Source organism: Aquarana catesbeiana, linkage group LG10, assembly GCF_042186555.1.
Source record: "Aquarana catesbeiana isolate 2022-GZ linkage group LG10, ASM4218655v1, whole genome shotgun sequence".
Taxonomy (NCBI): domain Eukaryota; kingdom Metazoa; phylum Chordata; class Amphibia; order Anura; family Ranidae; genus Aquarana; species Aquarana catesbeiana.
In genome coordinates this window covers 7,398,396-7,411,941 of record NC_133333.1, presented here as the reverse complement: position 1 = coordinate 7,411,941, position 13,546 = coordinate 7,398,396, and the positions used below count along the sequence as shown (strand labels likewise).

Sequence of the window (13,546 nt, the reverse complement as noted above, 5' to 3'; positions counted from 1 at the left end):
TATAGATTGTTCCCAGTCACCAACCTCTCCTATAGCGTGTCCCCAGTCACCACCAACTTCTATAGCGTGTCCCCAGTCACCAACAACTCCTATAGTGTCTCCCCAGTCACCAACTCCTATAGCATGTCCCAGTCACCACCAACTCTTATAGCATGTCCCCAGTCACCAACCTCTCCTATAGCGTGTCCCCAGTCACCAACCTCTCCTATAGCGTGTCCCCAGTCACCACCAACTCCTATAGAGTGTCCCCAGTCACCAACCTCTCCTATAGCGTGTCCCCAGTCACCAACCTCTCCTATAGCGTGTCCCCAGTCACCACCAACTCCTATAGCGTGTCCCCAGTCACCACCAACTCCTATAGCGTGTCCCCAGTCACCACCAACTCCTATAGCGTGCCGTGTCCCCAGTCACCTACTCCTATAGCGTGTCCCCAGTCACCTACTCCTATAGCGTGTCCCCAATCACCAACCTCTCCTATAGCGTGTCCCCAGTCACCACCAACTCCTATAGCGTGTCCCCAGTCACTAACATCTCCTATAGCGTGTCCCCAGTCACCACCAACTCCTATAGCATGTCCCAGTCACCACTAACATCTCCTATAGCGTGTCCCCAGTCACCACCAACTCCTATAGCATGTCCCAGTCACCACTAACTCCTATAGCGTGTCCCCAGTCACCACCAACTCCTATAGCATGTCCCAGTCACCACCAACTCCTATAGCGTGTCCCCAGTCACCACCAACTCCTATAGCGTGTCCCCAGTCACCACCAACTCCTATAGCGTGTCCCCAGTCACCAACCTCTCCTATAGCATGTCCCAAATCACCAACCTCTCCTATAGCCTGTCCCCAGTCACCACCAACTCCTACAGCGTGTCCCCAATCGCCAACCTCTCCTATAGCCTGTCCCCAGTCACCAACCTCTCCTATAGCCTATCCCCAATCGCCAACCTCTCCTATAGCCTGTCTCCAGTCACCACCAACTCCTATAGCACATCCCCAGTCACTAAAATCTCCAATAGCGTGCCCCCAGTCAACAACAAATCCTATAGCGTGTTGCAGTCACCAGCAACTCCTATAGCGTGTCCCCAGTCAACAACTCCTATAGCATGTTCCCAGTCACCAACCTCTCCTATAGCGTGTCCCCAGTCACCACCAACTCCTTTAGCATGTCTCCAGTCACCAGCAACTCCTATAGCGTGTCCCCAGTCACCACCAACTTCTATAGCATGTCCCCAGGCCCCACCAACTCCTATAGCGTGTCCCCAGTCACCAACAACTCCTATAGTGTCTCCCCAGTCACCAACTCCTATAGCATGTCCCAGTCACCACCAACTCTTATAGCGTGTCCCCAGTCACCAACCTCTCCTATAGCAGGTCCCCAGTCACCAACCTCTCCTATAGCGTGTCTCCAGTCACCACCAACTCCTTTAGCATGTCTCCAGTCACCAGCAACTCCTATAGCGTGTCCCCAGTCACCAGCAACTCCTATAGCGTGTCCCCAGTCACCAGCAACTCCTATAGCGTGTCCCCAGTCACCAGTAACTCCTATAGCGTGTCCCCAGTCACCAGTAACTCCTATAGCGTGTCCCCAGTCACCAGCAACTCCTATAGCGTGTCCCCAGTCACCACCAACTTCTATAGTGTCTCCCCAGTCACCACCAACTCCTATAGCATGTCCCAGTCACCACCAACTCTTATAGCATGTCCCCAGTCACCAACCTCTCCTATAGCATGTCCCCAGTCACCAACCTCTCCTATAGCATGTCCCCAGTCACCAACCTCTCCTATAGCATGTCCCCAGTCACCAACCTCTCCTATAGCGTGTATATATATATATATATACCGTATTTCGGCGTATAACATGCACATTCATTTTAAAAGGGAAGTTTCAGGAAAAAAACTAAAATTTTAAATAAGGAACTTTGGAACAAAATATGAGCCAGTGCCCATCTGCAGCTTCAGCAATCCACATCAATACAGCCTCACGATTGCCTTCAATGCAGCAGCCTGACCATTGCCATCAGTGCAGCCTGATTGATGTCCACCTGCAGCCCAGAGGGGACAGGGAGGGGGCGGGACGAGCGCTGACAGATTACAAACAAAGAGAATCTCCTATGATAGACAGAACAGTGGTCCAATGGCGGCCCAGGAGACGGGACTTCCTATTACAGAGGCTGCCAAGTAAACAGGAGATTCTCGCTGTATGTAATCTGACGGCGCTAATCCGGCCCCTCTCCCTGTCCCCTCCGAGGCAGCTAAAATTGAAGTATTGGCGTATAACACGCACGCGCTATTTGCACCCGATTTTCATGGTAAAAAAGTGAGTGTTATACGCCAATAAATACAGTATATATATATATATATATATATATATATATATATATATATATATATATATTACACATACATACACACACACAGTCTTGGCTGGAGTTGCATTTAAACCTATACAATCTCCGATATCTTACTATGGCAGAATTACCTGAATTATCTTCTCATCAGCAGAAATGGAAAAATGATGTTCCTGAGATGGATGATGAAGACTGCTCTGAAATATGGGAATCCCTCTTTGCTCCTCTGGTGTCTGTTAAGGACAAATTGATTGAATTTAAGATTTTTCACAGAGCATATTTTGCTTTCAATATTGTTTATTAAGGATTTACAGAAAACAAAATGAAGCAGAAAAAGAAAAAACATAGAAGGAAGTTTGCGGATTCTGACATACAAAGAATACAACTGAAATGACACCGTAACAGACTAGCGTAGCGTGGACAGTAAATTCTGTGCAACCTATTGACACGTAGGTGAAGGGTGTTGTTCACTTCTCCCCGACACCCCAACTGCGTCATGGGGGGAGTGACGACACGCCTTGCTCGCATGTGTTTTTAATGAACAAAAAATTCCTGCAGCACATTAGAAACCACACATAGTATAGTAAGCATAGAGTTGGTATAAACGATCAAACCAAGAGGAATGATATGGAGAGGGACCATGCCAGAGCCCAGAGGCTCCCCATGGCCCTTAATACAAAAACCTTGATTCCTCCAGGGTTATTGAGAAAAGGGAGAGTCAGAAAAAGCATGAAGCAGGGCTTTTTTTCTCAGAGAATAGGTTCAGGAACTCCCCTTTTCAAGTCACCCTTTGTCTTCGCCCCCTATCCACCTCCGCCCCGTGGTTCCATCCTCTACCCACCTTCCAGTATAGACCTTTTTAGAGAATACAGAACCAAGTATCATTTTGTGGTGCTAAGTAATTTGTATAGATTTTATTAATAAGCATTAAGATATACACCCTTCTTTCAACAATAGACCCCCCCCCCCGCAGCAAAATGACCCTCCAGTAACAAAAGATCCACCCTAGTAACAACAGATCCACCCCAGTAACAATAGACCCCTGTCAGCAACAACAGATCTCCCAGAAACCAGCATCAATAGACCCTCCAGCAGCCAGCAACAATAAACCCCTCTCACATCAGTAGATCCCTCCCAGCAACAATTGGCCCCCAGCAACGATAGATCCCCCATCAGCCAGCATCAATGAACCCTCCAGTAGCCAACAACAATAGACTCTTCCCATCAACAATAGATCTCCCAGCCTCCAGCACACCCCAGAACCCTTTGCCATTACATACATTCAGTGCAGGAGGTGGCGGAACTGCGTTCCCCCACGTTCCTGCTGAAAAAAAGCCCTGGCATGAAGAATAGACAAGGTAGAAGGGGGGGGGAGAATCCAGGGTATATAGATAGGAGACCAGAGTGGAAAGAACCAGTCTTAGAAAATATGGTGAACCCGGAAGCTCTACCGGAAGAGCGGAATTTTCATGAACTGTGCCCAAGGTTCCCAGGTCACCTCAAGCTTCTCTGTGGAGTTTAGGAGCTTCCTGACCATTTGCTCCTGGGCCATAATCCAGGAGATTTTCCTCTTAGCCAGGGTCCGTCTTAATAGCATCATAGGCCCCTGGGCAAAGTCATGGACTAGGCCCCCTACCTGCTTGCCCCAATATACACACATCTACTTTCAAGAAATAAAGTATAAATAGTTGATAGAATGAAACATATATTCATTAGTACTTTCAATAAAATTGATTTTACAAAAAGGAAAACATTCCATAAATCAAAGACTAGTCAACACAAAGGGCACAGTACAGGGGGGAATGCAGAGGGGCACAGTACAGGGGGAGTCAGGAGGGCACAACACTGGGATCAGGAGGGCACAGTATAGGTTCTGGGACGCTTCCCGGAACACGGCCATATCGGGACAGTTTAGTAAAAAGCGTGACTGTCCGAGCAAATCTGGGACAGTTGGCAAGTATTATGCAATGCAAGATTATTGTGGGGCCCCCCCATGTACCTGGGGCCCCTGGGCAGTGCCCAGGAGTGCCCTCTTGCATTAAGATGGCCCTGCTCTTAGCTATAGTGAAGGAAACAGATGGTTGTTTCTATGCTCTGCCGATGGTCAGTTTTGCAACCGTAAATATGAATAAAAAGTCATTGTAGGCTTTTAGCAGCCGAGGGTATTGGGAAATTGAGCAGCGCAATATGAGGGGAGTTTGGGATGGTTAGGCCCGAGATCTTTCGGAGGATGTTAAAAACTTTATTCCAGAAGCTTCTTATTTTGGGACATTTCCACCAGACATGCAGCATGTCTCCTATGTGGTCACAGCTTCGGAGGGGTAGAGTTTAACCAATCTTGTGGGGATTAGGTGCCATCTCATCACAGAGCATATATTTTACGCCTTATAAGATGAACCCCACCATCTCCCCATCCTGTTGGAGGTGTACACACCCCACAGGAGATTTTATTCATATATTATGGCTGTGCCCTGCAATCATTTCATACTGGAGGGGTGTGCCGGATGTCACTCTGTGGTACAGATCCCTGTCGCCTTGCTGGGCCGCCAACATCACTGGGGGCAGTGCCACCAGGTGATGTCGCTGGGTGGCCCCGCCCCTTAGCCATTTAGGAAATGTCACATGGCAGGGCACATAGATTGCGGGAACGTTCGTCGCGGGCAGAGGGATTTTTTTTGGGGGGGTTGGGGTCCGACGGTGGCGGCGGGCATTACGATGGACGATGGAGCTACATTGGGGGACATTGACAATTCCTTTATTAAAAAATGAAAAACAAAAAGTCTTATACTGTCTTTATTCACTTTTACACATATTTGGTGAATGGGTAGGGGTACGCATTCACATTGGGGGGGCGGGATCTGGGGGCCACCTTGTTAAAGGGGGCTTCCAGACTCTGATAAGCCCCCCGTCCGCAGACCCCCACAACCCTGGAATGTGGTTGTGGGGGTCTGCGGACGGGGGGGCTTATCAGAATCTGGAAGCCCCCTTTAACAAGGTGGCCCCCAGATCCCGCCCCCCCCAATGTGAATGAGTGAAGAGACCCTTGTTCCCAACAACATGGGGACAAGGTGCTTTGGGGTGGGGGGGGCAGATTCCCCCCCGCTCCAAAGCATCCCCCCCATGTAGAGGGCATGTGGCCTGGTATGGTTCAGGGGGGGGGGGGGGGGCGCTCGCTTGTTCCCCTCTATTTGCTGACCTGAGGGGCTGCATGTTCTGATAAGGGTCTGGTATTGATTTTGACAATGGAGCTAATTGTCACGCTGTTATTTTTTAAAATTTTGGTGTGGGGTTCCCCTCCAAGTCCATACCAGACCAGAAGGGCCTGGTATTGATTGAGGGGGGGGACCCAACGCCATTTTTTTCCCCAATTTTTTTTTCTGCCAATTTTTTTTTCTTTCCCCAAACTCTTTTTCTTGTACATTCAGCTGTCAATGGAGAACCCCGCTGACAGCTGATGGCTCGTGGGTTGTTAAGGATGCGGCGGCTGGCTTCCCAGCCTGCTCCTTAGCAACCAGCTATATACACAGTCTGTTTAAAGAGAGAGTAAAAAACTGCATAACGCAAAATGCATAAAGATGCGGAATTCAGGAAGTCAAAGAGGCATTTCTTAACCGTCTAAAAAAGCACAAGCCCGCCTGTAATTGTGTTCAAGTAATAGCACTTCAATGTGACCTCCAAATATTATTTCAATTTGGACAAAGAACATTTTTTTTTCTCTCATTTGATTTGCTCCTAATGTCATTTTTCTACATTCTAATCATGAAACGCTTCGACACCGGAGCCCCTAATACCACTCATCCCTAAATTGCGGGGCGAACCCTGAACAGAAGTGATTGGATGTCAGAAAATTCATCAAGAGTCCAAGTTTTATAATTTAGGTCCATTTTGTATTACGGTTGGGGTTCAATTGCAGCAATTTTCATTAATTCACAATGTTGGTTGCTCTTTGTACATGTTCTAAATTCCCCCGCTACCCAATCTACAGACCTCTGGCATATTTTATCTTAACCTCGTGGCCCCGGCATACAGTAATCTGTGTTTCCTTTTTGCCTTGTAAAAAACAGTGAACTCATGTAATGTGTCTCCAGCTTATGACGGACTACTGAAGCATTTCCCCAGTCACCAACAAACCCTATAGCATATCCCCAGTCACCAACATCCCCTCAGAATGTCACAAACAACTCCTCCTCCGAATGTCCCCAGTCACAAACAACCCCTCAGAATGTCACGAACAACTCCTCTAGAATGTCCCCAGTCACCAACTCCTCAGAATGTCCCGAGTCACCAACTCCTCTTCAGAATGTCCCCAGTCAGCAACATCCCCTCAGAATGTCCCCAGTCACCAACTCCTCTTCAGAATGTCCCCAGTCACCAACTCCTCTTCAGAATGTCCCCAGTCAGCAACATCCCCTCAGAATGTCCCCAGTCACCAACTCCTCCTCCGAATGTCCCCAGTCACCAACTCCTCCTCCGAATGTTCCCAGTCACCAACTCCTCTTCAGAATGTCCCCAGTCACCATCATCCCCTCAGAATGTCCCCAGTCACCAACTCCTCAGAATGTCCCCAGTCACTAACTCCTCCTCCGGATGTCCCCAGTCACCAACCCCTCAGAATGTCACCAACTCCTCTAGAACATCCCCAGTCACCAACTCCTCCTCAGAATGTCCCCAGTCACCAACAAACCCTCAGAATGTCACCAACAAACCCTCAGAATGTCACCAACTCCTCTAGAACGTCCCCAATCACTAACTCCTCTCCAGAATGTCCCCAGTCACCAACAACCAATCATAATGTCACTGACTCCTCTAGAACGTCCCCAGTCACCAACAACCACTCAGAATGGCACCAACAACTTCTCTAGAACGTCTCCAGTCACCAACTCCTCTCCAGAATGTCCCCAGTCACCAACAACCAATCAGAATGTCCCCAGTCACCAACAACTCCTCTAGAATGTCTCTAGTCACTAGAAGCGCCCCAAGAATGTCCCCAGTCACCAACAACTCTTCAGAATGTCACCAACAACTTCTATAGCATATTTCCAGTCACCAGCAACTTCAAAACATACCCCTAGTCACCAACAGCTCCCTTAGCATTTCCTTAGTCATCAACAACCCCTCTAGAACGTACCCAGTCACCAATTCCTATGGCATGTTCCAAAAACTCCTACAGCACATTCCAGTCGCCAACATTTCCTTTAGTATGTCCCCAGTTACCACGTCCTAAAACATATCCTCAATCACTATCATCCCATTTAGCTTGTCCCCAGTAACGAACACCTTTAGCATGTCCCTAGTCACAAACAACCCCTGTAAAATGTCTCCAGTCACCAACAACTCCTCAGTTACTAAAATCTCCTATAGCATGTCCCCAGTTACCAAAATCTCCTAGAGCATGTTCCCAGTCACCAACAGCTCCTATAATACATCCCCGGTCACCAACTCCTCTAGAACGTCCCCAGCCACTAACACCTCCTATGGCATGTCCCCAGTCACCAACTTATATAGAATGTCCCCAGACACCAAAAACTCTTATATCATGTTCCCATTCAGCAACAACTCCTACAGCATATTAGCTGTCTACAACCATTTCGTATCATGCCCATAGTGTCTGGCAATCTCTTGTATCATGCTCATAGTCTCTGGCAATCTCTTGTATCATGCACATAGAGTCTGGCAATCTCTTGTATCATGCCCATAGTCTCTGGCAATCTCTTGTACCATGCCCATAGTGTCTTAAAAATCTATTGTATCATTTGTCTGCAGTCTCTGGCAATCTCTTGTATCATGCCCATAGTGTCTGGCAATCTCTTGTGTCATGCCCATAGTCTCTGAAAAATCTCTTGTATCATTTGTCTGCAGTCTCTGGCAATCTCTTGTATCATGCCCATAGTGTCTGGCAATCTCTTGTACCATGCCCATAGTGTCTGGCAATCTCTTGTATAATGCCCATAGTGTCTGGCAATCTCTTGTGCCATGTCCATAGTGTCTGGCAATCTCTTGTGCCATGCCCATAGTGTCTGGCAATCTCTTGTGCCATGCCCATAGTGTCTGGCAATCTCTTGTGTCATGCTCATAGTCTCTGAAAAATCTCTTGTATCATTTGTCTGCAGTCTCTGGCAATCTCTTGTACCATGCCCATAGTGTCTGGCAATCTCTTGTATCATGTCCATAGTCTCTGGCAATCTCTTGTACCATGCTCATAGTCTCTGGCAATCTCTTGTACCATGCCCATAGTGTCTGGCAATCTCTTGTACCATGCCCATAGTCTCTGGCAATCTCTTGTATCATGCCCATAGTGTCTGGCAATCTCTTGTATCATGCTCATAGTCTCTGGCAATCTCTTGTATCATGCCCATAGTCTCTGGCAATCTCTTGTGCCATGCCCATAGTGTCTGGCAATCTCTTGTGTCATGCCCATAGTCTCTGAAAAATCTCTTGTATCATTTGTCTGCAGTCTCTGGCAATCTCTTGTACCATGCCCATAGTGTCTGGCAATCTCTTGTACCATGCCCATAGTCTCTGAAAAATCTCTTGCGTCATGCCCATAGTCTCTGAAAAATCTCTTGTATCATGCCTGGTTTGGTGCATTGCCAACTCATTCATTTAAAGGGGCTAAATCATCAAAACAGAACAAAAGATTACAGCACACACATACAAAAGTGACATTTAATTCCTGCAAGGCTATTTAAAACACCTGAACATATTCAGAAAATACGAGGATTTAGTTGCACCATATGGCCATGTAGTGCTACGCCCACTACTATGTCAAAGTACCCCATTATCAATGGGTCCTACGCTATCCATAGAATGGAAGATCCTGCTTCTCTGCACCATGAGAGAAATACACTCCTCTATATAGGAGTCCTTTAGTTCTCTTTATAGAGGAGTGTATTTCTCCCATGGATCTTCCATTCTATGGATAGCGTAGGACCCATTGATAATGGGGTACTTTGACTTAGTAGTGGGCTTAGCACTACATGGCCATATGGTGCAACTAAATCCCCATATTTTCTGAATATGCTCAGGTGTTTTAAATAGCCTTGCAGGAGTTAAATGGCATTTTTGGATGTGTGCGCTGTAATCTTTGGTTCTGTTTGTATGGTCTTATGGCTGCACCATCTTTAGTGCATTTTTTAGGGTGTTCCCCCCAAATCTTTGTTTGTTTTTAAATGATCAAAACACAAGCATTAACACAATGCACCAGGACGCCAAAGTCTGAATGGGTCCCTAATGACTCCTCTAATAGGACAGTAAAAGAAAGGTAATTAAGTAAAATATTACATGCAGACATGCTTCATTTTTCAGACAGACAATCTTAAAGTGGTTAGTAAAGTTTTTCAAAAGTTGACTTATCCTTTACATTTAAAGCATTTATTGCGATCTTTTATGTAATGCAACAAAAAGGCCTAAAAAATTCTAGGACATTAGAAAGGAGCTATGCATTTCCAGGGACATGTAATCAAACCTGAAATTATCCCTGGAAATCGGGGACAGCTGGTGACCCAGACCTGGCACTGCCCTGTGTATCATATTCCTTGGTACCACTGCCGTGCCAGGATGTGCTGAAGCAGCTGCAAAATCCCAAATAACCCACGTCTGTGTACACAAAGCTGTTTCATGAAAGCGGCCTTAGCCAGTTATACATATTTATAACCAGAGAGGCATCAAACACTGGCGAGATGAAAGCTGGTGCCTCCTTGTGTCACATTCTCTGTCCTTTCATTTTTCTAAGAAGCGATCACAACATCCTCAGCTCCGACACATCTGCAAAAGGCTCCACGACTTTCTGTGCAGCACAAAAGGGACTTTGGTGCCCACCGGCTCCTGGCACCTCATGCTACCCAAGCCTTTAGACTTTGCCAACCTGTCCCTGGCTTTCGGCGATTGTCACAAGCACAGATTACATAATCCCTTATATCTTTTGAAATGTTATCTTCACTTCTTAATACCATTCATACCATTGAACTAGAGTTCCCAGCATGCTCTGTCAGCCAATAGACAATTCAATCCATCCAAGTCAATTTTAGAAACTAAAGGTTGAGTATAATGGGATTGTCCAACCCTTGGTTTCTGTCTATATTTGAGGCAGAGGCACAACTAGAACCTGAAGGGCCCTGGTGCAAAAAAACATGAAGGGTCCCCCTGACCCACTGGTTTCAGGGCTCTTCCTTCTAAATCTGGGACCCTTCCCTCGGAGCCCGGGAGACTTCCCACTGATCACGGGGTCCTTTATTAAAGGTCATGTAGCAGGACCCTTTCACATTTTCTGTAGCGGGCCCCCTTCCTACCATCTTAGGCCCACCCCACAGTGGCAGAATCCCAGGGCCCAGTCACAAGTTTGATCCTTGCGACCCTGGTAGTTCCGCCACTGATTTGAGGATTCCACTGGGTGAGATCTTTTGTCACTTTTCCTAGATCTATTTCTTCCCACCTTGGGGTATTCCCACACCTCTCCCTGCAATCTCCATAAAACAAAATGTACAAAATTTCAGCAGTTGTCGTGGGAGCTTCTTATTAAAGGTACAGCGGGTGTTCAGAGCCAGGAACCCAAGGTGGAGGTCCCCACAGAGCAGGTTCTCCAGAGATACAGAAAACGTTCAAGTTGTTGGACATGGCACTCCTGGCTTAGCACTGATCTGATAGGGCAAATCCAGTATTATAATGGTGAAAGGGGACCTGTAGAGAGAAATTTGGATGCTGCCATTGGGGAGCTCTTTGAGAAAACACATTTCCCGGTCATCTCTATGCTCAAGTTCAGTCCATCTCTGAGCCACAGGCCTGGAAAAATCATGCAGCTAGAGAATTCAGAACTCCTTACTTGCATACTTGTTCTAGGTATGGACTAATAAATCACGCTCATCATCATCATCTGATATGCCTATTCTACCACAAAAGGGACAGTAAAAGGACTGCGTGCCTACACAGAGCCCAGTGCAACATATGACCACCAAATGTCCATTCTAAACACTTCCTGGCTCCAATGCCCTAGTACCCACAACAGATGCAACGTATGACCACCAAGTGTCCATACTGAACATTTCCTGGCTCCAATGCCCTAGTACCCAAACAGATGAAACCTATGACCACCAAGTGTCCATTCTAAACACTTCCTGGCTTCAATGCCCTAGTACCCAAAACAGAAGCAGCGTATGACCACCAAACGTCCATTCTGAACATTTCCTGGCTCCAGTGCCCTAGTACCCAAACCTGATGGCCAAGCTAAATCTCAAGAGCCTCTTACATCAACTAGCAGAACCAGCTCCCTCACAACAACATTACCGCCCAACGCAGCGGTCATCCATGTAAAAAAAGTGAAGCTGTCACCCCTTTACAGATACAATGGACCAGCTTGTGTTTTCAGCTTATCACTAAGGGGCAGTAAAAGGACTGCATGCCTACACATAGTCTAATGCAACATATGACCACCAAATGTCCATTTTGAATACTGCTTGCCTCCAATGCTCTAGTATCTACAACAGATGCAATGTATGACCACCAAATGTCCCACTCTGAACATTCTCGGGGTCCAATGTCCTAGTCCCCAAAACAGATGCAATGTATGGCCACCAAGTGTCCATTCTAAACACTTCCTGGCTCCAATGCCCTAGTACCCAAAACAGATGCAATGTATGACCACCAAATGTCCATTGTGAACATTTTCTAGCTCCACTAGCATAGTACCCACAACAGAGGTAACTTATGACCACCAAGTGTCCATTCTGAACAATTCCTGGCTCCAGTGCCCTAGTACCCAAACCTGATGGCCAAGCTAAATCTCAAGAGCCACTTAAATCACCTAGCAGAACCAACTCCCACACGACCACATTACCGCCCAACACAGCTGTTATTCACGTAAAGTGAACCTATCACCCCTTTACAGATAGAGTAGGCAAGCATGTGTTTTCAGCTTTCCACAAAGGGATAGTAAGAGGACTGCGTGCCTATGCTTACATTATAACATCCAGCCGCAAGTGTCTTGGCTATTAATACGCAAAGACTGTGATTCCTTCACCTGTTTCCCTCTGCAAACTCAATGGAAATGAATCAGACCTGTTAATATTTCATAGGTAAGATAGCACGTACCTGAGAACAAGGGTTAAATTATGTCAGCTGAGCGCGGTGGCAACACAAGTGGCATCTTTAAAGCTCTTGCACGGCAGCGGAGTGCATGCGGCGGGAGAGAATTTATCCTTATGAAATATTCAGAGACAGACTTGGCTTCTCAGAGACGTTCAGAGCCATGCCCGGCACGTGCCCAAGTCCCGGAGCTGGCAGATGGAGGAGAGAGAGAAGCACCTGGGGCCCGAAACATGTTAACTACTCGCCTGCCGGGGGGGGGCGTTGAATTCTCCGAGAGGCCTCTGGGCAAAAGGAGCATTAAAAATACATCAGACACGAGTATCTTTCATCTGTGCGCTTGTATGGTGAATTTGAGATATCGCCCATGCCATGTGTGCCTGCGGGTGGCGTGGCAAGGTCGCCAGTACATATGGGTCACCAGACTTTGACTTTCTTCTGGCGGCTTTGTTTGAAACTTTTCCTGAGGATTTGCCAGAATTACTTAGAAAGGTTTAAAAACTAATGAGAAACGAGGGCAGCACAAGACCTGAAGAGCCAGCACAACCCTCGTTCTCAGTACCATTTACACACAAAACTGCCATTTACCCAGAATTATTTGCTCCTTTTGAAGAGGTTCATTTGTATGCCTAGGTGCTATGTTCAGCTGTGTTGAATTTTTGAAAACTACAGATTAAATTTAAGGATACAGCAGCCTTAAAATTACCACGTGACTCCAGTTTAGGTGTAATACCTCCCACATTTTTTTCCCGTTTTGGACAGAGTGGGTACGAAGTTCTACAGGGTGTTCATTGCTGTCTATAGCCTTGCTGGAGAGGTTTCCAATCACTTCCTGTCCCAGTGATAACACAATAAATGGGCGAAGTGAATACAAATTTCAAGGATGCCATAGGTCCCCTACTATAAAAATAATTAATTTTTTTTTTTTTTTTTTTTACTGATGTGGTGTCTAATCCCTCCCGAAAAAAAAAAAAAAAAAGTTTTGACTGGTTTTCCACCTCAGCAAAGGAACAAGGCCATTAAAACTTTGGTCAGAAAAGTCCCACTCACCAACACCTACCAAATATTAAAAAAGAAAAAAAAAACAACCTAAATTCATCACCATGCGACCCCCCCC

General features: G+C 46.6%; 1 long non-coding RNA gene across 1 annotated transcript in view; it reads right to left on the bottom strand.

The window, feature by feature from the left end:
• Positions 1-12,676, bottom strand: part of LOC141110278 (uncharacterized) — a 72,928-nt gene extending 60,252 nt beyond the window's left edge. Inside the window, exons 1-2 of the long non-coding RNA XR_012236262.1 lie at positions 12,436-12,676; positions 2,484-2,585 (exon numbers count right to left, since the gene is read on the bottom strand). This is a non-coding gene — a long non-coding RNA (uncharacterized lncRNA). The remainder of the gene's footprint in view (positions 1-2,483; positions 2,586-12,435) is intronic.
• Positions 12,677-13,546: the final 870 nt, after the last annotated feature.